Source organism: Carcharodon carcharias, chromosome 15 (assembly GCF_017639515.1).
Source record: "Carcharodon carcharias isolate sCarCar2 chromosome 15, sCarCar2.pri, whole genome shotgun sequence".
Taxonomy (NCBI): Eukaryota; Metazoa; Chordata; class Chondrichthyes; order Lamniformes; family Lamnidae; genus Carcharodon; species Carcharodon carcharias.
In genome coordinates, this window is record NC_054481.1 from 41,371,420 (window position 1) to 41,393,241 (window position 21,822).

The following is a 21,822-nucleotide window of genomic DNA, read 5'->3' on the forward strand; positions in this document are numbered from 1 at the left end:
AACCGCCTGATGGGCAGAAGATATGGTGGGCCTTCCTCCTAAACCCAGCATGGGTTTTTCACCACTTTCTCAGGCAGCGCACATGACACCTGCTGAAAACAGAAGGTTCTGACCATGATTCTTTTCATTTTGCTTAAAAAAACAATTGTACCTTTTTAATCCCTTCTATCACAAACACTCTTCCTGGTAACCTAAAATATTGTATTAGTGTGCTTTTGGAACCAGCCAGTTTGATGATGCTACCTTCAATAACAGTTCCTCTGACGTGTCCTCCTTCTTCCTTAACCGAGGTTTTCCGCCCACGGTCGTTGACAGGGCCCTCAACCGTGTCCGGCCCATCTCCCGCGCATCCGCCCTCACGCCTTCTCCTCCCTCCCAGAAACATGATAGGGTCCCCCTTGTCCTCACTTATCACCCCACCAGCCTCCGCATTCAAAGGATCATCCTCCGCCATTTCCGCCAACTCCATCATGATGCCACCACCAAACACATCTTCCTTTCACCCCCCCTATCGGCATTCCGTAGGGATTGCTCCCTCCGGGACACCCTGGTCCACTCCTCCATCACCCCCTCCTCCTCAACCTCCTCCTATGGCACCACCCCATGCCCAAGCAAAAGATGCAACACCTGCCCCTTCTCTTCCTCTCTACTCACCGTCCAAGGGCCCAAACACTCCTTTCAAGTGAAGCAGCATTTCACTTGCATTTCCCCCAACTTAGTCTACTGCATTCGTTGCTCCCAATGCGGTCTCCTCTACATTGGAGAGACCAAACGTAAACTGGGCGACCGCTTTGCAGAACACCTGCGGTCTGTCCGCAAGAATGACCCAAACCTCCCTGTCACTTGCCATTTTAACACTCCACCCTGCTGTCTTGCCCACATGTCTGTCCTTGGCTTGCTGCATTGTTCCAGTGAAGCCCAACGCAAACCGGAGGAACAACACCTCATCTTCCGACTAGGCATTTTACAGCCTTCCGGACTGAATAGTGAATTCAACAACTTTAGGTCTTGAGCTCCCTCCCCCATCCCCACCCCCTTTCTGTTTCCCCCTTCCTTTTTTTTCCAATAAATTATATAGATTTTTCTTTTCCCACCTATTTCCATTATTTTTAAATATTTTAAAATCTTTTATGCTCCCTCCACCCCCACTAGAGCTATACCTTGAGTGCCCTACCATCCATTCTTAATTAGCACATTCGTTTAGATAATATTACCAACTTTAACACCTATGTGTTCTTTTGTTCTATTGTTGTTGACATCTTTTGATGATCTGCTTCTATCACTGCTTGTTTGTCCCTACAACCACACCCCCCCTCCACTTCTCTCTCTCTCTCTCTCTCTCTCCGCCCCCCCCACACACCTTAAACCAGCTCATATTTCAACTCTTTCTTGGACTCGAACTCAAGTTCTGTCAAAGGGTCATGAGGACTCGAAACGTCAACTCTTTTCTTCTCCGCTGATGCTGCCAGACCTGCTGAGTTTTTCCAGGTAATTCTGTTTTTGTTTTTTATTATTTTCCCAGTGCTTTGTATTCTGTGTCAGCTACAGTGAGGAAGTCATGCAGTCCCATTGCTCACCACCAGGGGGAATCACACAGCTATCAGAAGTCCCATCCATACTAATGCACATGCATCTGTGTAAACCAAAGGTTTCAGCTACATTCTTAACTAAGTTTGATCCAAGCCTCGGCTGCTTTCCTGCATAGTTTCAAATGTCAACCAGGAAGTTCCTGTGCCACAAATGTTACGGAAGTGCCAGCTTTCGTTTGAAATGATAAATCGAGGCTCTGTCTACCTTCTCAGGTGGACGTAAAAGATCCCATGGCACTATTTCGAAGAACAGTGGGGAGGTGGTGCGCTGACCAATACTTTTCCTTCAATCACTATCACAGAAACAGAACATCTAGTCCATGATGCATTGCTGTTGGTGGGAACTTCCTGTACATAAACTGCCACATTTCCTACATTACAACAACGACTACACTTCAAAAGTACTTCATTGGCTGTAAAGCACTTTGGGACATCCTGAGATTGTGAAAGGTGTTGTAGAAATGCAAGTCTTTTTTTTAAACTTAATTCCCATTAAACCCACTTCCCTTCTTAGTCTTCAGACTAGCTGCCATTTTAAGTAAGTCCCATCCTCGGATAGTTTCTCTTCCATTTCAAAACTGTCATCATCACCTCTCAAATACCCTTGACCCCTCTGTGCTTGCAACCTGTGGCTCCATCTCCAATCTCCAAATTGAACGTCTCGTCACCTCTCAGATTTGTACCTATCTTCTCACAACTTACTATTTGAATCCCTCCATTCAGGTTTACATCTCTGCCAAAGGCTCTGACCAATGACACAAATGACTATTTGTGACTGTGAGTGCTGCGTTGCTGCTTCCTTGTCCTCTTTAACCTCTCTGCGGCCTTTGACACATGCAGTTGGCCACACCAATGCCGCTCCTCCCAGTGTCCAGCTCAACGAACCTGCCCTTGATCAATTTAATTCTTATTAAATCTAATTGTAACCAGAGCATCCACAGCAATGGTTTACTCAAAAGAGTTAATTCTACTCAAAAGGTTTACAGCAATGGTTTCTCTTCCTGCCCCTGCATCATTACTCCGGGAGTCCTCCAAGGATCTATGCTTAGCCTCTGTCTCCATGGTAACAGACATAAGGTCAGTGGCCAGTCTGTGGCCTTTGTAAGAAATTGAAACAGTCTGACTTTCTCTCTCCCTCCCCTCTTCTAAAATCATCAAGCCAGCTCTGAATATCACAATGTTTAGTGAGAATACCAACCTTGGATTTTGGTATAAAAACGGAAAATGCTGGAAATGTTCAGTAGGCTTGGCAGCATCATAATATCACTGACCTGAAACATTAACTCTGTTTCTCTCTCCACAGGTGCTGACTGATCTGCTGAGTATTTCCAGCATTTCCTATTCATATTTCAGATTTTCATCTGCAGTATTTTGCTTTTGGTTTTTAGAATCATGTCCAGACCACAATCATCAATTTCTAACAAATTGCTGGAAAAGGTGCCCAAAAAGGTGGTGGAGACAGTTTCAATTCTAGCTTTCAAGATGAAACTGAATATATACTTGTAAACTGGAGAATGAGCTGCGGGAGTGAGGCTAATGGGATAGCGTTTTCAAAGGGTCAACACAATAAGGCTGAATGGCTCTGTCAGTGTTGTATCATTCTATGATTCAAAAAAACGTTTAAATGGATGTGTCTCTGTTCATTTTGCTGCAAGTACTTCTGACCTTTTAAGTAGTTTTCAAAATTTATAGATAAGAGGTTTTATATTTAATTTCAAGGACCTATATTTAAGTATAGCTCCCAATCTCAATTTCTTAATTTCCGCATGGAAAGCACTTCATTGATTTTGTTTTTTTTAAATACCTTTGCTCATACAGGCTCTGTGATGCCTGGTTGCTTATAGATGGTGGATCTGACTGTTTAATCACATTCTAGGGAAATGCTTCTCTTCTAGGCTAAATGCCAAATGTCACTTGCTGTCTACAGCAGTGTCGTAATATACCTCAGAGATTCGTACTTTGATACCAAACAGTTTGACTGTACATATGCTAAGCTGAAAATGATACGCCTATTTTCAATTATTCTGTTATGTTGCCATCAAAGTGCAAGGATAAGCACTGCAAAAAAGCTGAGAAAATTAACCCGTGTCCACAGTGATTTTTTTCTTTTCCGCCAGGACCAATCTGGTGAGCATTATCTCAGATGTGGAGATCCCATCCAAACATGTCACTACTACTCTTGCTAGTTTAATTCTTGGACAGAATCCACTGGTGCTTGAAAGCATGCTACCGTTTTTGGCTAGTGTTGTAATATGGGTCCTTTAGATATCTCAGTGATGAGATCTTGAGACTTTTATATTTAAACATGAACCATTTATTGTTAGTCTTTAACTATTTACAGATCCCAGGTTACTGTCATGCATGGTACTGTTACCTCCATGCAAGCTGGTTCCAGAGTGTTCTCTCTAGACTGTTCTCTCAGTCTATTACCATGTGACCCTACACATCATACCATGGGTGGTGCTATTCTCCAATCCCATGTTAACCCTTGCTCTGTTGAGCACCTTTACATTACAATGGTATGCAGACACACACAGCATCGTACAACAGCTAGAAATCAATTTGATTTTCTAGATTCTTTTAAGAAATACAACGAAGGTTGATTTTAGTTATCACTTTGAAATGGGCTTGCATTCCAGGTTGCTAAAGGAAGTGGGGATTGAAATAACGGAATCTTGCCTTAATCTTTCAATCCTTAGAAATAGGGGAGATGCTGCAGGATTGGAGGGTGGCAAATGTGACACCCTTATTCAGGAAAGGGTTTAAGAACCAGGACTGGTGCAACCACTAGGCAAACTAGCCTAGACCGGCAAAGAGTGGGGGGGGGTGCAAAAAACTGAGTGAATAATTCATGAAACCACATAAGTAGACAAACAGGCTTCAGCAGTGGAAATGAAAGACCCAGATCTGCTGATATACATTCACATATACTGACATATCTATAGATTTCCAGTTATTTACATTGCGGTCTTTCCCAAAATTTCACACATTCCTCATTCTGTTTATGCGATCGTTTTACAAATTTGTAAATCTACATGGCTATTCGAAAACTGCAAACCAGTAAATAATATCAAAGAACGTAATTTAATCGAACTCTATCGTAATGTTGATTAATTGTGTAAATTGCACATAAACTCATCTAGCGAGTGTTGCAAAAACATCACGTGAGCCCTATTAATGCACATTTCTTCTGGTACATATCTTGTGAAAAGTGTTGAACAATGAGTGAGAATATGCAATCAGTTTTATGATATTCTTTTCTCATGTAAAATAAATCTGAAATTCTAAGTGCAGAACTTTGATTCATAATAATGCACAATATTCATTTTTGAAAGTTAATTGTTGAGGGGGGTGGAGGTGGTATGGTGCAAGGCTGAAAGCTCGCTTAGGGTACCTAATACCTTTGCACTGGCCATGGTAAGCCCATTCCCAAGACAGGCCAGTCAGTTTAATATCAGTAATGGGTAAGGTTTTAGAAACAAGAATCGGGAAAAAAAATCAACAGGCATTGGCAGAGATTTGAGCTTACTTCAAGAGAGCTAGCAGCGATGATATATTTTGAAGTTGAGGTGGTGTGTGATTTGGCGGAGAACTTGGAGGAGTTAAATCACCCACATCATTGAGCTTCTGACACAATGATGCTCTAGGTGAAAATCCAGATCCACGCTTTGTCCAATATGCTAATAATCTTGCTCCTTGTATACAACTGTCCTATAATACAGCGACATTAGACAAACTTTGCAAGAAAAAATAGCATAAAGCTGGCAGAAATACTTGAATCTGCTCTCTGACAGCTTACACACTGCTGAGTGTCGAACTCTCAGGATTAGATAAAGGCAAAATCCACTGACCTGCAGCAGCTCCATTCTTATTGTAAATGCACTCACAACAGCCTGACTTAAGATGTAGTTTTGAGCATGTATTTTGTTGTATAATAAACTAATAAGCTATTTTCCATCATAGTGGTGGCATATTAAAACAATGGATAAATAAATCCCTTGATGTGTCAGCTGTGGCTCAGTGGGCAGCACCCTTGCCTCTGAGTCACAAAGTTGTGGTTTAAGTCACACTCTTGAGACTTGGGCAAAACATCTAGGCTGACATTCCAGTGCAGTACAGAGGGTGTGCTGTATCTCAGATGGGATGTTAAAGTGAGGCCCTGTCTGCCCAATCAGGTGGACCTGAAATGAGGCATTATTTCAAAGAAGAGCAGGGGAGTCCTCTCAGGTATCCTGGCCAATCATTGTCCTTCGACTAACATCAATAAATTGGATTATCTGATCATTGCTGTTTGTGGGATCTTACTGTGTACATATTGGCTACTGTGTTTCCTACATCATAACAATGGCTACACTTCAAAAGCACTTCACTGGTTGTAAAGTGCTTTGGGACATCTTGAGGTCATGAAAAGAGCTGTAGAAATATTGGTTCCCTCCTTTTTGTCCAAAGTAGGAAATTGCTGTTTTATAAGATTTATGAGAGGAGCATCTGTGAGGGCGGCTGTGAAGAATTAGGATCGGACTGTTCGGAGCTGGGGATAGTGCAAGAAAATCAGGAGACTCGGTCTTTGTTAAGCAATTTCGTGTACCCTTAGCAGATGGCCCAAAATGATATTGATGAAGGTCAAGAAACAGGACTGGTGGCTATTCTCTCTCCAAAAGGAGATGTTTAGCCTGAGTATACCATTATGGAGAGAAAGAGAGAAATAAAGGGATTTTATGCTTGCAGGAAAGTAAAGTGTACCAAACAATAATGTAATCTTCATAACTGAAATGATCAATTGACCATAGTAAAGCTTATAGTGTAATTAGATAAAGTGAAACAACATTTCTAATGAAAATCTTATTGTCCTAATTTACTTAGCCCACAAAAGAATGACATGACACTCTGATCTAATGAAGTTACTGTTTGCTTAGAGTGAAAATCTAACACCCCATTTATATTACCACCCTACTAAGGCAGCAATGTAACACAAATAAATGGTCCTGGAACAATTGCCTGCTGAGGGAATTATTCTTTTCCTGTGCCACAGAACACGTACCCCAGCAGCAAAGGAAAGTAAATGATGCCACTTGATTCAAGGCAGCCATGTTGGATGTGTGTGCAGACAGACTGGGCTGGATTTAATGGAGCATGGGAGTGGAGGTGGGGGTGGGGGTGTAGTGGGTGGTCTCAGAGAGGCCAGTGAGAATACCACATTGCCTCTTTTTGGGAGGGACCTTTGCATCAAGCGCTACTCAGGCACTTGACAGGACAGTGGCGAGCCCCCACATTGTGAGCCCTCCCACTATGGTTAATACCAGTGGCAGTGGAATGAAGCTCTTAATTGAACATTAATTGCCGATTTAAGGGCCTCAATTGACATAGGGCAGAAAGGCCGTCCACAGGCTTTCCCACCACGGACTTGATTGGGGTAGAGGCAGGAAGGTGGTGGGATCCCCGCACCACCCTCTTACCTGATTAAATGCCCTCCCTGCCACCACACTTGCTATGGGAGGGGGCATTAAATTGCAGCCAATGGGAAAATTCTGAATGCAACCTTGTGGCATGATTAAGATGCAGTGTTGCACATAGGTTCTGAATTTTCAATCAAATTCAGTGTGTTAATAGGAACTGGGTCATACAGGAAGCAGTTCTGTGGTATAAGTGGGGAGCCAATGTCCGTTGTGCACTTTTCCATGGGGACCAATGAAAGGCATCTGACAACATAGTGAAAACTGGTACTTCCAGTCATGTGGTGCCCAATTAGACATCCAAAGGGTGTGGAATTCTTACTGTTATTAATTTCAATGTGTTAGGAAATAGAGATAGTTTAATTAAGTTACATTTGTATTTGTGGGTGTTAGGATTGAGTTTTAGATTTAATGTTTAAGTTTGATTTGCATTTTTGTACCTGTGTGTTAAGGAAACATCAAGTTGAGTTTTAGTTTCACTTTAAAAGATGCCTGCATTTCTAATGAGAGTTTACAACTGTAAGGAAAGCTCAGCACAAACAAGAGTAGAAAAGCTGGGCTGTTGCCTAGCAATAGGGGCCCAGAGAGGCAGCTCCCAACCACAGACACACACATAGGAGAAACTACAAACAGCAGTTTTTGAGTTCAGTTTTGAAGTCAGCTGCCAGGCTGAAGCAGCCTAGAAGGGGCAGAGAGCCAATTACAAGCTAAAGTTGGTTGAAAGTAGCTGCCAGGGAGAGACTGGAGCAAAGGGGATAGGTAGCCAGTCCCAAACGAAAAAAGAAAATCCCCAAGAATCCAGGTGAGTGGAACAGAGGACAAACCCAAAGAGACCTTCTAGTCAAAGGAAGGACAGGAACCTGGAAAAGGTCCTGTTAAGTGAAGTTAAGAGTTTTTAAAAATTCATTCATGGGGTGTGGGCTTCGCTGGCTGGGCTAGCATTTATTGCTCATCCCTGGTAGCCCTTGAGTAGATGGTGGTGAGCTGCCTTCTTGAACCGCTGCAGTCCATGTGGTGTAGGTACATCCACAGATGCTGTTAGGAAGGGAGTTCCAGGATTTTGACCCAGTGATAGTGAAGGAACGGTGATATATTTCAGTCAGGGTGGTGAGTGACTTGGAGGGGAACTCTGCCATTTTAGAAAAAAATCCTATGATGTTAATCTCGGTTTCTGTGTTCCACATCCTCTTCAAATGAATTTTTTACATTCCATCTGTTCTGACCTGCATACTAACTATCTGGTCAGGACTAGTGACATTATCTAATCTAAAAATCTTGTCCCATAGTTTCAAATGCTTGCACATTTCTATTTTTGCCCTTGGATTTAGCCCCAAACCTGCATGGTCACGAGACTTGATTGTAGAACCTTCAATTCTCAAAGGCTTTCCTTCAGAGATTTGCATCTCTTCAACTCCCATTATAGTCCAAGAAGAAATCTTCCATTTGAGTTTAAAATAAAATTAATCCAGAAAATCTGAAACAAAAGTGGAAGACTAGGTGAATTGCTCCTTTGGAGAGCCAGCAGACATGTACAGCAGGTCAATTAGTCTCTGAAAGAGATACACGTTCCAGATGGGACCTTTTCCTTTGAGCCCTTTTGATGATAGGCACCATCTGAAACCTTTCTGTATTTGTTCCACTAAACTCACTCAAATCCATTTACACTGCAGTCCCTCTTTATTATTTTTTAATGTTTGTTGACTGATGTGAAACCTTGCCAGCTTTACTTTTGCTGCTATTGGTCTTGTATTCCCTACATTGTATATGTTTCAACAGCACAAATCTTTTAATTCCCAAGTTTCGTTTAAACCACTGGACAGATACCACTGGGTCTTTTCCACCCTCTAAATCCTTTAAGATTCCAGAGTTGTGTATTGTCTAGGACAAGTAGGACAACTGCGCCCGTTTGGCCTTTAGATTTTAGGATTATCTGGAACTGAGTAGGAAGAATGCCAGTGACTGATTTACTCCCCTCCCGCCCTCCGGCTGCAACAATGAGTCAGACTAGCTGGTTAATTATCAACAGTCCTCTGAAGTACTGTGGCTGTGCCTGGTTCAACTATCAGAGGTGTAGTGAGTCAACCAAAGAGGGTTGATTTAGTTCCAAATGTATTTTGAAGCTAACTCAGCCCCCAAAATTATATTATAAGATTATGATTATATCCAGTGGCAAATTTCACTCATTCCTACACTTAGTGCCTGTAGTGCAACATTGTTTTGAGTACTGCAGTTCTTCATGAAAAGTCCCAAAAGACAGTGAGAATCCCGGGTTCTAAATGGATCAAATCAATAATTATTTGGAATCTTATGGGATTATACATTTTCTCAGTGAGCAGGAGTGTGTCAACCTCTGTTGACTATTCTAATCTAAGAGATGTCTGAGTTGGAATATTCCAGCCCCTTATTTCAAGCAGATTTTGATCTGTTATGAAATTCTTAGACCGTGATTCCGATGTGTGTTATTTAATGTTTGGAAATCTGTTGGACAATTTTCAATGGAGTTCTGAAGAAAAATTCCATTTTCAACAACATGATTAACATCTCAATGTAAGACATTAGAATGCAGAATATTAGAAAGGTAGCCAGTGTCAGGAATTTAAGTTATTCCCAAGGTGCTTTTTCATGAGTGAAATTCTCTTGTTTTGTAGTGCAGTCACTGTTTAATGTGGGAAACACAGCAGCAAAATTGTGCACAGCAAGCTCCCACAAACATCAAAGTGATGTTGGTTGAGGAATAAATACCATCTGGAGATTATGAAATCTTGTGTGGGTAAAATTAATTGATTCTCTACCCTAAGCATACATTATTACTGATTCGTTGATAGTATTCATGCCTCTAAGTCACAGCATAATGAGTTTGAATCTAGTTTTGAATCTAGGATGACACTTCCAGTTCTGTTATTATTGTTAGCTGTGGATTCAAGTCCCACGATTGAGTAGAAAATCTAGGATTTAGAATAGAAATTACTAGCACATTCCCATACATGACTATATTCTGCATTATCAAGTCAGTGTACCTATTGATATAAATATCAGTGAAGGAGAGGGAAGCCAGCTACGATGCTCTAAATCCTAGATAATTTATATGCCAATAAGCAGGCATTGCTACAGGCAGCTCTGACTACATTGAATTAATTAAAACTGCATTTAATCCAGTTTTTTAAAAAAAAGCAAATTCTATTAGTAACTAATTCAGAGTTCTACACTTGGGTACTTTTATTTTTCTTTTCTTTTATGATTTTGGCATCAATAACATTTAAAATTTACCAGATGTAGCAAATGCAGTCTCATTCATTATTTTATTAGTTTATGCGGAACCTCCTCAAGTCGGTATCTTGGTCCTATTTAGTGCTTAAGCAGGCAATCCCTGCACATCTCATTAAATTCTGCACAACATAAATTAGTTGAACTAATTGATCCAATTCCCAAAGTATCTCTGCGTGCTGCTGTGACAGAATTGGTCATTTGCAGGCATGTGAACGGATAAAGAGGTACAAATAAAGACATCTAACACTGGAACCTCCAGAATTGAAACCACAGTCGGTTGCTCTCAGTAGAATTCCGCATGCCACGTTCATGTATTTCCTACACCTCTCTGCATGAGCTGGTGGGGTGTGTTTTTGTTCCCATCCACATAATGCTCTGGGAACCAGGTTCAAATCCCACCAAGGCAAATGGCAAAATTTGAATTCAATAAAAATCTGGAATTAAAAGTCTAATGATGACTATTGCTGATTGTTGTAAAAACCCACCTGGTTCACTAATGCCCTTTAGGGAAGGAAATCCGCCATCCTTACCCGGTCTGGCATACATGTGACTCCAGACCCACAGAAATGAGGTTGACTCAAAAAAATAGTGCCCTCTGAATGAGGGCAATTGGGGATGGGCAATAAATGCTACCCTAGCCAGCGATGCCCACATCCCATGAACGAATAGAAAAAATAAATTGTCTCCCTTCCTCCCCTGGCGGCACGCATTCTCTTTATCCCACTGATTTACCACCTTATCTATCCTCTTGTATCTTATCCAAGTACCTGGCAATCTACAAGCTCCCCTCACCCACAGAAATTGACCTGTAATTGATATGAAGATGTTTTGCATCAATGAGACTTTTGTAGTCTTAAAGGAACAGACTGGTTTAAACACAGGTCCATTTTAGCAGCAGAGTCATATGTTGTGCATTACACGGTATAATGCTATTACCATGAACAGCATCAAAAGAGATCTTCTAATAGAATATATAAAAGAGAGAATCTTGAAAACTTGAATAATTGTGTCTGAGCATTCTTTGCTAAGTAAACTTGCAGGAAACGCCACTATCTGAGATCAATAATGGCAATTTTTCAGTTTCACTGTCATTTTATGGGGAGCTGGAGACGATTACCCTTCCCTAAAGCTGCTGTAGATTTATCCTTGTTCTCCTGGAAACAGCTTTGACTTGTTGAGAAGCTAGGCAGGTAATGATTCTAGGTGATTACACAGTTCATTTTCACATAGCAAATTGAAGCTTGTTGCTCCCAAACTTCTTGAACTTCAGCAAATTCAAGTTCCTTGAAGCCTGTCAGTTTGGTCATTTGAGGATCGTGCATATTGCTTCATGATGTGGACCTTTGGGCCTCATTCTGTATCCATGTGTGCAGTGTGGAGTTTGAGTTACACAGGTCTTCAGTCTGCAATGGATGGCGGCCAATTCCCTTATAGTTTTGGCAGCTGCTACTCGTTATTCAGGGCTGAAAGCATTGACATAATCTGTGATTAATTGGCAGAGAATGGGGCCTGAGTCTCAGTTAGCCAGCTAACTCTCCTTCCTACCGTGCAGAGCCATCTGTCCAAGCAATTCCTTCATTGGAAGTAAAATGGGGTGGCATCGTACTACAGTGTCCTGAAGGCTTGGTTTATTACAGGAGGTTGATGTGACAATAGGCCCGACCAATGAAGAAAAAAAAAACACGCTTGTGCTTTAAATTAAGTAATTACATTTCCGAAGGCTTTCTTCAAGCTCTGTATTAGCCACAAATCCTATGTTCCAATGTTCCTAACAATTTCTTAATGAGGAGTGTGACCAGGAGACTCCCCATGCCCCACCTTTTTGCTGTTTGAACCTGAAAAGTTCCTGTAATGGAGCAGAAAGTCTGCAGAAGGAAGGTGAACCAGGGAGTATGATTATCAAATTGGCACAAAGAAAAGCCTGCCCACATTTAGCTGATAATTTATGGCATAGACTTAGGGTTACCAGTTTTGGCACCTGTATTTTTGGATCTTTCAATAACTCTGCTTTGAATTAAGGTGTTAAACATAGAATTTACAGCATAGAAACAGGACATTTGGTCCAACTGGTCTATGCTGGGGTTAATGCTTCACATACGCCTCCTCCTCCTCATCTAAAACAACCAAAAATGTGCACCTTTAACATGGTAAATACCTATAAGCATATCCTTCTAGAGAAGAGACAGTTAAGGTGAGATTTAATAGAGGCGTTCAAAATTATCTCATTCCCCTTTTTAAGGGGAGGTCCTGTGGTGCAGGTGCAGTGGGTCATGTCCATGCCTCTGGGCCAGAAGCTCTGGCTTCAAGTCCTACTCCAGGACTTGATGGCCATGGAAGGTGCATTCATAACCTATCAACCTGGAATTCCTTCCAAGGCACCTATGGCAAGTGGAAAGAATGGGAGAGTTGCCTGGTCAGCCATTCTTGATGTGGAATGGTCAAGCTATAGCCTTTGAGCACAGGTTGGCTGGTGACCTGTCCAGGGACAAAAGAAGCAATGGAAAAATGTGCTTTGTCCATTATGACACAGCAGTTGGTAAAGGCTGAGTTGTTTAAATCCCAGAGGGAAACTTGAACAACTGTCATAACCTATTTTTTTCAATTGATATGTTTGAGATGTAGCTCTGAATTCAGAAATGAAACCACCAAGCCTCAAGAGGTTTTTAATATAAATTAAATTAAACATTTATTAATTTAGCAACAAATTAAGCACATACACATGCCTACAAATTACTACCATGATAACTTTTAAACAAATCCCCAAATTAATCACTCCCAGGTAAATCTTCACCAAGGCTACAATAACCCATAGACTTTAAACAGACATCAGGCAAAGCACATTCAACCTGACGAATTCAAAATGAGGTCCCTGGAAATTTAGTTTCTTTTCAGACAGCTGTTGGCTTACAGGCTGGTTAGATCTTAGATGCCTCTGACCTGCACATACAAAACTGCTTTCTGTTTATACCTAGCCTTCCCTTTGAATGTAAATTCTCATTGTATCACTAGGTCTTTGAACTCCACCTCTTCTAATAATAAAACCCCTTTCATTGCACCAATTATATTAGTAATATAAATACATTGCTTGGTGTCTCCTAGCTAGGTGCAAGATTTTACTCCCTTCTTTAGAATGGCTTATTCAACAAATGCAAATGTCCTCTTTACCTTCCAGCCTTCTGTTTATCTAATTAACATCTCAAACTACTATACATCAAAGCACCCAGACTAGCTGGCTTTAATCCAATTATGCCACACACAGACCCTACTACAAGTCCAATTTAAAAATAATTTCCAATAACATTATACACATTAATATTTCTTCATGACATGTCTGCTTCTTGTCACTAGATGTAGCACTTTTGAGGCATTCAGGTTTAAATGAGACACACAGGACCATGATGTGATAGCAGTGCAGAGACCCACTCTACACATACAGCACTGTTCCATAATAAATGGGCCTTGAAATAAGGCAATGGAATAATAGGCATGAATGCTTAATTCATTTATCTGAAATTGTTCTCTCCATTACCAAAAGAAAGCCAAGCATTTATATACAGTAAGTCCTTGCTTTAACAATGTTTCACTTTCTTGTTCATTTTTTAAGGTCTGTTTTTCTGATTGGCGTTGCAGTCTGGCTTAGCCTCCCACCGTGCGCTGCACTCTGGACCAACTGCCGCCATGTTTTGATGCTGGAGCTGCTGCCACCATCACCAGAGGCAGAAGCTGCGGCGGGGGGAGCAAGTCCCGAGATCTGAGAAGAGGAGCGCAGGCCAGGGAGCCTGACCTGGAGGCTTGGCTGGGACAGTCATTGGCAGAGCACTGCCATGGCGGCTTTGGAAGCAGCCAACTGGCTTGTGAAGTGTGAGTAAGCGGGGTCGGGTGGGGGGTTGGGGGTGAGGGACCCAAGCCCCTAGATCAACCTACCGGCTCCCACTCAACCCCTCAGCCAGCCCAATGCGCCCCTACCTTTGCAGCTCAATCTAGACTGCCCCCAAGCCCTGCCCGCACCCTGGCTCAACCCATGGCCCCATGCGTCCCCCCACCCCCCGCCAGTTCAATCAGTGGCCCAGACAGGGGCTTGGACCCTGCAGACTGTCAGGAAGGGGTCTAGGCTCTGGAGAGATAAAGAAAGAAACAGTGGGAAAGGAGAGACACAGAGTGGGAAAGGAATGCAAGCAAAATGTTGAGCTGTGTTTAAGGAGTACTGCGGATGAGACACAGAAGCTGTGCTGCTCAGGGCTTATTTGGGTGATTTAATGTAATCTAATTTGATTTATATAGCTCTGAAGAAGAGTCATATGGATTTGAAAAGTTAACTCTCTTTCTCTCTCCACAGATGCTGTCAGACCTGCTGAGCTTTTCCAGCACTTTTTTGTTTTTATTTCGGAATTCCAGCATCCGCAGCATTTTGCTTTTATCTTTGAATTTATACAGTATTTCTGTTACATTCAGTGATTTTATTTTATTTTGCAAGATATTCCAGCTCGGAAAGCACAGTGCTGTGGTACAGTATTTCAACTTGTACATTGCTTTTATCCAAGCAAGAAATGCCTGAAGGAACTTAATTCAGGTTTTAACGTTGATTCCTATGGGAATCCATGATTTACTTAAAGTCACAATTTTCAAGTACGTGACCACAACTTTAAGTGAGGACTTAGTGTAGCACTTTTCACAACCACTTGACGTCTCAAAGCTCTTTACAACTAATGAAGTGCTTTTTGAAGTGTGGTCAGGGTTTAATGGCTGCCAATTTGTGCTCAGCAAACTCCCACAAACAACAATGTGATAACAAGCAGATAACCTGTTTTTTGTGATTTGATTGAGGGCTAAAATTGACAAGGACACAGGGCTTAACTCCCTTGCTCTTCCTCAAAATAGTGCCGCAGGATCTTTTACATCCACCCAAGCAGGTAGATGGGGCCTCAGTTTACCACCTATCCAAACGACAGCAGCTCCAGCAGTGTAATGTTCCCTCAGTACTGCATTGAGCATCAGCTTGATTTTGATTCTCAAGTACTGGGGTGGAACTTGAACCTGGCAATTCGGAAGCGATTGTGCTACCAACAGAGCCACGGCTGACACAGCTAGTGGCATTAATCCATTTAAAATAGTGAGTAATAGTGCAATAGCAATGAGGGCTATTTGGTGAAAGAGTTCAGTATTTCTATGCTCCAATGAACTAATTAGAAAGATTCAGAGTTAATAGTGGCTGCTTTACTGATTCAAAACTTGACTAGGCCACAGTCCAAGATTATTCTCCTGGTCAGTGCTGTGAGTATCTTGATGTGGAAAAACAGTGACATACAAAAAGAAGGAAGTAAACGCTTGCATTTATATAGCACCTTTCATGAACACAGGGTGCCCCCCCAAGTGCTTTATAGCCAATGAAGCACATCTGAAATGTAGTTGCTGTTGTAAAGTAGGAATCCAAATATTGTGCAGTTTTTCATTTTTTTGCAACAACATAAACAGTTGTAGATTAAAGAGGGCAGAAAGGCTGTTTGAGTAAGTGGGACATTTGTGATGAAATCGCGAGGAATGTTTCCACCCCAGTGGGAACTCCAGTAAGTGCTGGGACTTACTTTGTAAGTCTCTTGTTGGAGAATATGAATCTTTCAGCTTGAATTGTTCATTTCTGGCTCCCCTGAAGCTGACATACCAAAGCGAATTTGCAATGTGAGAATCCTGCTCATTATGACTTGCAACAGGAATGTTGAAGCATTTAACGTGAAAATCCTTTGTGCAATTGTAACTGTCACTCGTTTAATAAGCCAACACCCACAGCTACCAAATTCCTGTCCATCAGCTCAGCAGTAACGGTGGCATTGAACAAATTTAACACCTCCACTAAATTGACAAAGAAGAATCTCCAACAGATTAAGGACTTGCATTCCGATGGAATAATTTCATGTCTTCTGATGGGAGCAAAACATGAAAACTCTGTAATCTGAATGGGTCATTGGTAGGGTCTTAGGTTCAGGAGTGCCAGAGAGGATGGCAGATTTTCTCCTTACTGCCCCTCAGCATATTGGATTGTCTAGGTGCAGCCTATTGAAGCATTTTGAGTGGAGAGGATTGCGCTCTTACAAAGGACCCTGCCTGGTTTTCTATCCATTCATTTAAATTCCAAGTAGCGCTTTTTCAATAAAATCTTATTTCAAGTCCAATATTGCAGGCAGAGCAGATGACAGAATCTATCAGCACATTAAACTGGAGCATGCAGTATAAGCTCCAGAGGAGCAACAAGAGTCTCTAGTTTTGTTCGTTATTGATCATTGGTGACTTCAGTTTTTGGAAGGCACTAACCAGGGATTTGAACAACCTCTTTTCAGATAGTAGCAGGAACTGTTGTGTAGTGACTGAACATTTTCTGATTTTGCTCACCGGTTGATATTTGAAAACAAGTTTGTTGCATCAATATATTTTCTGCTCCAGCTAGCTGAATTGTCTGAAGAAAGAAATAAATTGCAGTTCTCCAGTACCTCATTAAGTCTTTCCAAAAAAAAAGCATCCCAATGTGCATCCCATGCAATGAAGCACCTTTCAAAGTGCAGCCATGTGACTTGTCTATACATAATAGCACTTTCCTCAAATGTCTCTTCCTCTTCTCACCAAGACTATAGTGTTATCTACAATGCTGTTGCTTGACTTGCCACTGTACATGGGTACTGTAACAGTAGTTATAGTAGTGGATGAGTGACCCGAGGCCTCGAGTTCAATAGAATCTGGTAATTTGTGGGTTAGTAGCAGAAAAAAGAACCCAGAAGGCTGCCAGAATGTCATAATAACCCAACTGGATCATTAATGTCCTTGGGGTAAAAGAGTTCCTACCTGTTCTGACCTACATGTCCCTGGTTTCACATTCTGTGGTTGATTCTTAATATCCTTTGAAATGGCTGTGAAAACTATTTAATTGTAACAGCTGCTACAGAGTTCAGCAACAAGGAGCAAAACAGCTAAACCTATAAGCAATGACTCGCATCATATCAGGACGAGCCTCAAGCAATCTTAACCCAGTCAAGCCTGCAAAGTCCTCCTCACTAACATCTAGGCAATGGTGCCCAATTTGGGATAGCTGTGTCATAGGCTCGCCAAGCAACAACCTTAAATTGTCATAGTCAAGTGTAGTCCATACTTTAATACTCTGTACAATTTAGACCCTTAGGAGGAAGATTCCACTCTTTAGTGCTGGTGCGGGTAGAGCTCATGTATGAAATGGGCGGGAGGGAATGTATAATCATAATATACATAATTTATGGTTGAACTTGTACATCAACTCCCCAATCCCCATATCCCTTGATTCCCTTACTGCCACAGAATTTATTGATCTTAGTCTTGAATATCCTCAACAACTGAGTATCTACAGTCCTTTGTGATAGAGAATTCCAAAGACTTTCAACCCTCTAAATGAAGAAATTTCTCCTTATCTAAATTCTAAATGGGTGATTTCTTATCCTGAAACTACGACCCCACTTCTAGACTCTCCAGCCAGGGGAGACAGCCTGAGAGCATCTACCCTATCAAGCCTTCTGGGAAATACTTGCATTCCAATGAGATCACTTTTGATTCTTCAAACGTCCGGTGAATATAGGCTCATTCTACTGAATCTCTCCACATAGGACAGCCCTTTCATCCCAGGAAACAATCTAGTGAACCTTAATTTCACCTCCTCTGAGATAAGTATATCCTTCCTTAGGTAAGGAGACCAAAACTGTGCATGGTACTCCAGGTGTGGCCTTACCAAAGCTATGTATAACTTCAGGAAGACTTACACTTACACTCCAATATACTTGCAATATAGTCTAACATACTATTGTCTTCCTATACCTGCAAGTTCATTTTCTGTGCTTCATATACAAGGACACTCAAGTCCCTCTGAATACTAACATTTATTTGTCTTCCATCTTTAAAAAGTATTATGCTTTTCTATTCTTCCTACCATGCGTGGATAATTTGACACTTCCCTAATTATATTCCATCTGCCACCTTCTTGCCCGCCATATGCAGCAAGACTTGGACAACATTCAGGCTTAGGCTGATAAGTGGAAGTAATATTCCCACCATACAAGTGCCAGGCAATGACTGTCTCCAACAAAAGAGAACCTAACCATCGCTCCTTGACATTCGATGGCATTACCATCACTGAATCCCCCACTATCAACATCCTGGGGGTTACCATTGACCAGAAACTGAATTGGACTAGCCATGTAAATACTGTGGCTACAAGAGCAGGTCAGATGCTGGGAATTCTGTGGAGAATAACTCACCACCTGACTCCCCATAGTGTGTCCATCATCTAAAAGACGCAAGTCAGGAATATGATGGAATACTGTCCACTTGCCTGGATGAGTGCAGCTTCAACAACACTGAAGAAGCTCGACACCATCCAGGACAAAACGGTGCATTTGATCAGCATCCACTCCCTCATCCTCTCCACTACTGATGCACAGTGGCAGCAGTGTGTACCATATAGAAGATGCACTATGGCAACTCACCAAGACTCCTTCAACAACACCTTCTAAACATGTGACCTCTATCACTTAGAAGGACAAGGGCAGCAAATGCATGGGAATACTATCACCTGCAAGTTCCCCTCCAAGTGGAACAATATTGGTGTTCCTTCATTTTTGCTGGGTCAAAATCCTGGAACTCCCTCCCTAGCACTCTGGATGTACCTATACCAGATGGCTCACCACCATCTTCTCCAGAGAAATTAGAGATGGGGTCAAATTCTGGCCTTACCAATGATCCCACAATCCATGAAAGAATAAATGCCTTGACCAATCAGAGTTGACCTGCCCGGTTTGAATTTGAACAAAGCTGTGCGGTTAACTGTTCCATGCTGCATTCTCCTTGGCAACGCATCCACCAATCAGCACTCTCTTCTCATGCAGTATAAAATGTTGTTCCCCAGTTACGGTTGAATTTATTTCCAAGCTACCCTGAAGAGTGCAAGATGAAAAAAATCTTAGCTTGTCTATACCCTGTTGCAGTCAGCTTGCTTTCCCATGTAACTTTCTATTGTCATTAATTTTGGATATAATACCTTGGTCCCCTCATCTAAGGCATTGATATAGATTGTAAATATCTGAGGCCTGAACATACATTTTAGTGACACTCCTCTAGATACACCCTGTCATCTCAAAAATAGTCCATTAATTCCTAATCTGCTTTCTGTCCTTTAATAATCCTCAATTCAAGTTAATATATTACTTCTAATCCTATGACTCATTCTTGTGTAACAACCTCCTGTATGGCACATTATTGAAAGCCTTCAGAAAATCCAAATATTGTATACTACATACACCGATCATGCTTATCTGCCCTGCTAGTTGCACCCTCAAAAACTCTAATAGATTTGTTAAGTATGATTTTTCTTTCATAAAAGCACATTTACTCTTCCTATTCACATTGTGATTTTCTAGGTGTCCTTATCAAGCCCTTATTAATAGGCTCTAGCATTTTCCCTACTATTGGTGTCAGGGTAACTGGCTTTTAGTTCCCCTTTTCGCTCCCTTTTCTTGAATAACAGTGTTACATTTGATACCTTCCAATCCATAGGATCGGTTCTAGAAGCTAGGGAATTCTGGGAAATCAAAAGCGATGCTCTATTTTGGCAGCCACCTTTTCTAAAACCCTAAGATGTAAGCCATCAGGTACAGGGGATTTGTTGGACTTCTGTCCCATTAATTTTGCCATTTCTTTCACTGTGAATATAAATCACAATATTTGTTTAACATCTCAACCATTTCCTTATTCCTCACCATAATTTCTGCTGTTTCTGCCTCTAAGGGACCCATAGTTATTTTTGCTATCACTTTCTTTTTACATAACTCTTACAATTGTTTTTAAAATATTTTTTGCTTGCTCATCCTTTGGTGATGAGACTCATTTTGACAACAGTATAAGCTCTTCTTTTAATCTGACACTATCCTTATTTTTTCTAGTTAGCCATGGCTATGCCACTTTTCCAGTGGAATTTTTATTCCTCAAGGAAATGTTTATTTGTTGAAAATTATGAATTATTTCTTTAAATGTTTACAATTGCTTATCTACCATCAAATCTTTTAATGCAATTTCGCAATCTATCTTAGGCAATTCACCATTCTTAACTATGTAATTGCTTTTGTTTACATTTCAGACACTGATTTAATGTAATAGCTATGATATTAAGATCACTCTTCCCCAGAGGATTATTTACTATAAGAACACTAATTAAACCTGAATCTAACAAGGAGGGAAGGGGAGAAAAAGTATCCCAGAGGAGTGTACATGAAAGGAAAGTGACCTGTGCATATTTTCCATTAGATTTCCCTGAGGTCATTGAATTTTTGAATATCAAGCCACCTTTTGAAAGACAATGGCAGTTAGAAGATTGTTTTCTAAAACTCTTTTCAACATAATACTAAATGGTTGCTGAATATTAAAATGCTTTGTGCTTTAACGCTATTTCTACATAATGAAACATTCAGACATATTTGAAAGCACTGCAGTTGTATGATAGCTTGATGTAAGCTTCTGACATTTCTTATTAATGCTCAGGGGTACTCTTTTCAGAGATGGTATGAACAGGTTATAACATACAAGATTGTAAGAAACTTTGACAAGCTGCAATTTACCGGAATAATGCTTCAGGGCACCTAGACATCTAGAGGATGCTGATGATTGGAAATGCAGTTTTATATTCAGAATGACAGATTCTCCCACATCTTTCCTCCCCTTGCCTGGAATCTAAATGAAACACAGATCACTTGAGTAGAAGATACAGTTCACACAGAGACCTTGGGTGGAATTTTCCCTGCCCACTGGCATTGGAGTGTTCAGTGGCGTAAGCGTACAATATGGCAAGGAGGCCAAAAATCAGTCTCTCAACATTGTGAAGCCAGTTTCCAATCATCTGCTTTGCCTGTCAATGGCGGGCTGCATTTTCAGCCCTTGGACGTCTTCAGCATCTGATCACTTCAGGAGCATAGTCACTGTCACTGGTCACAGATGCTGATGGGATGGGAGTCAGCCCCACCTTAAAGGTGCTGAGAACACACAGAGAGAATGATGGAACTCTGTGATGCCTGTGAATGACATTCTGGCAGCAATGACGAGCACCATCAAGGTGCAGGCTTCAGTAATGTGTCCAGGGAGTGTGAGTGTGAAGGCTGTACAAAGCACAGGGAATAGGCCCTGGAATCAGGCACCTGCCTTTATCTCGTACAAGAAACAAGGTTTCTCATCTGAGTGACATGAACACTGCTCATTAGAACAAGGAGTCATGGGCAGGGAGACATTGTTGAGAATTTATTTACAATAGTGTACATTATGTACAAGTGATTAACATCCATGCCCAGGCTGTGCAACTACATCTTCTTAATGCTTGGCCTAAATAGCCAAGTGGTTATGGTACTGGGTTCGTAAGCCCAAGATCAAGAGTTCAAATCTCACAATGGCAAACTATGGAACAATGTAATTTCATCTGAAACAGATGGAAACGTGTTTGTACTCGAAAGAGTTACATCTCC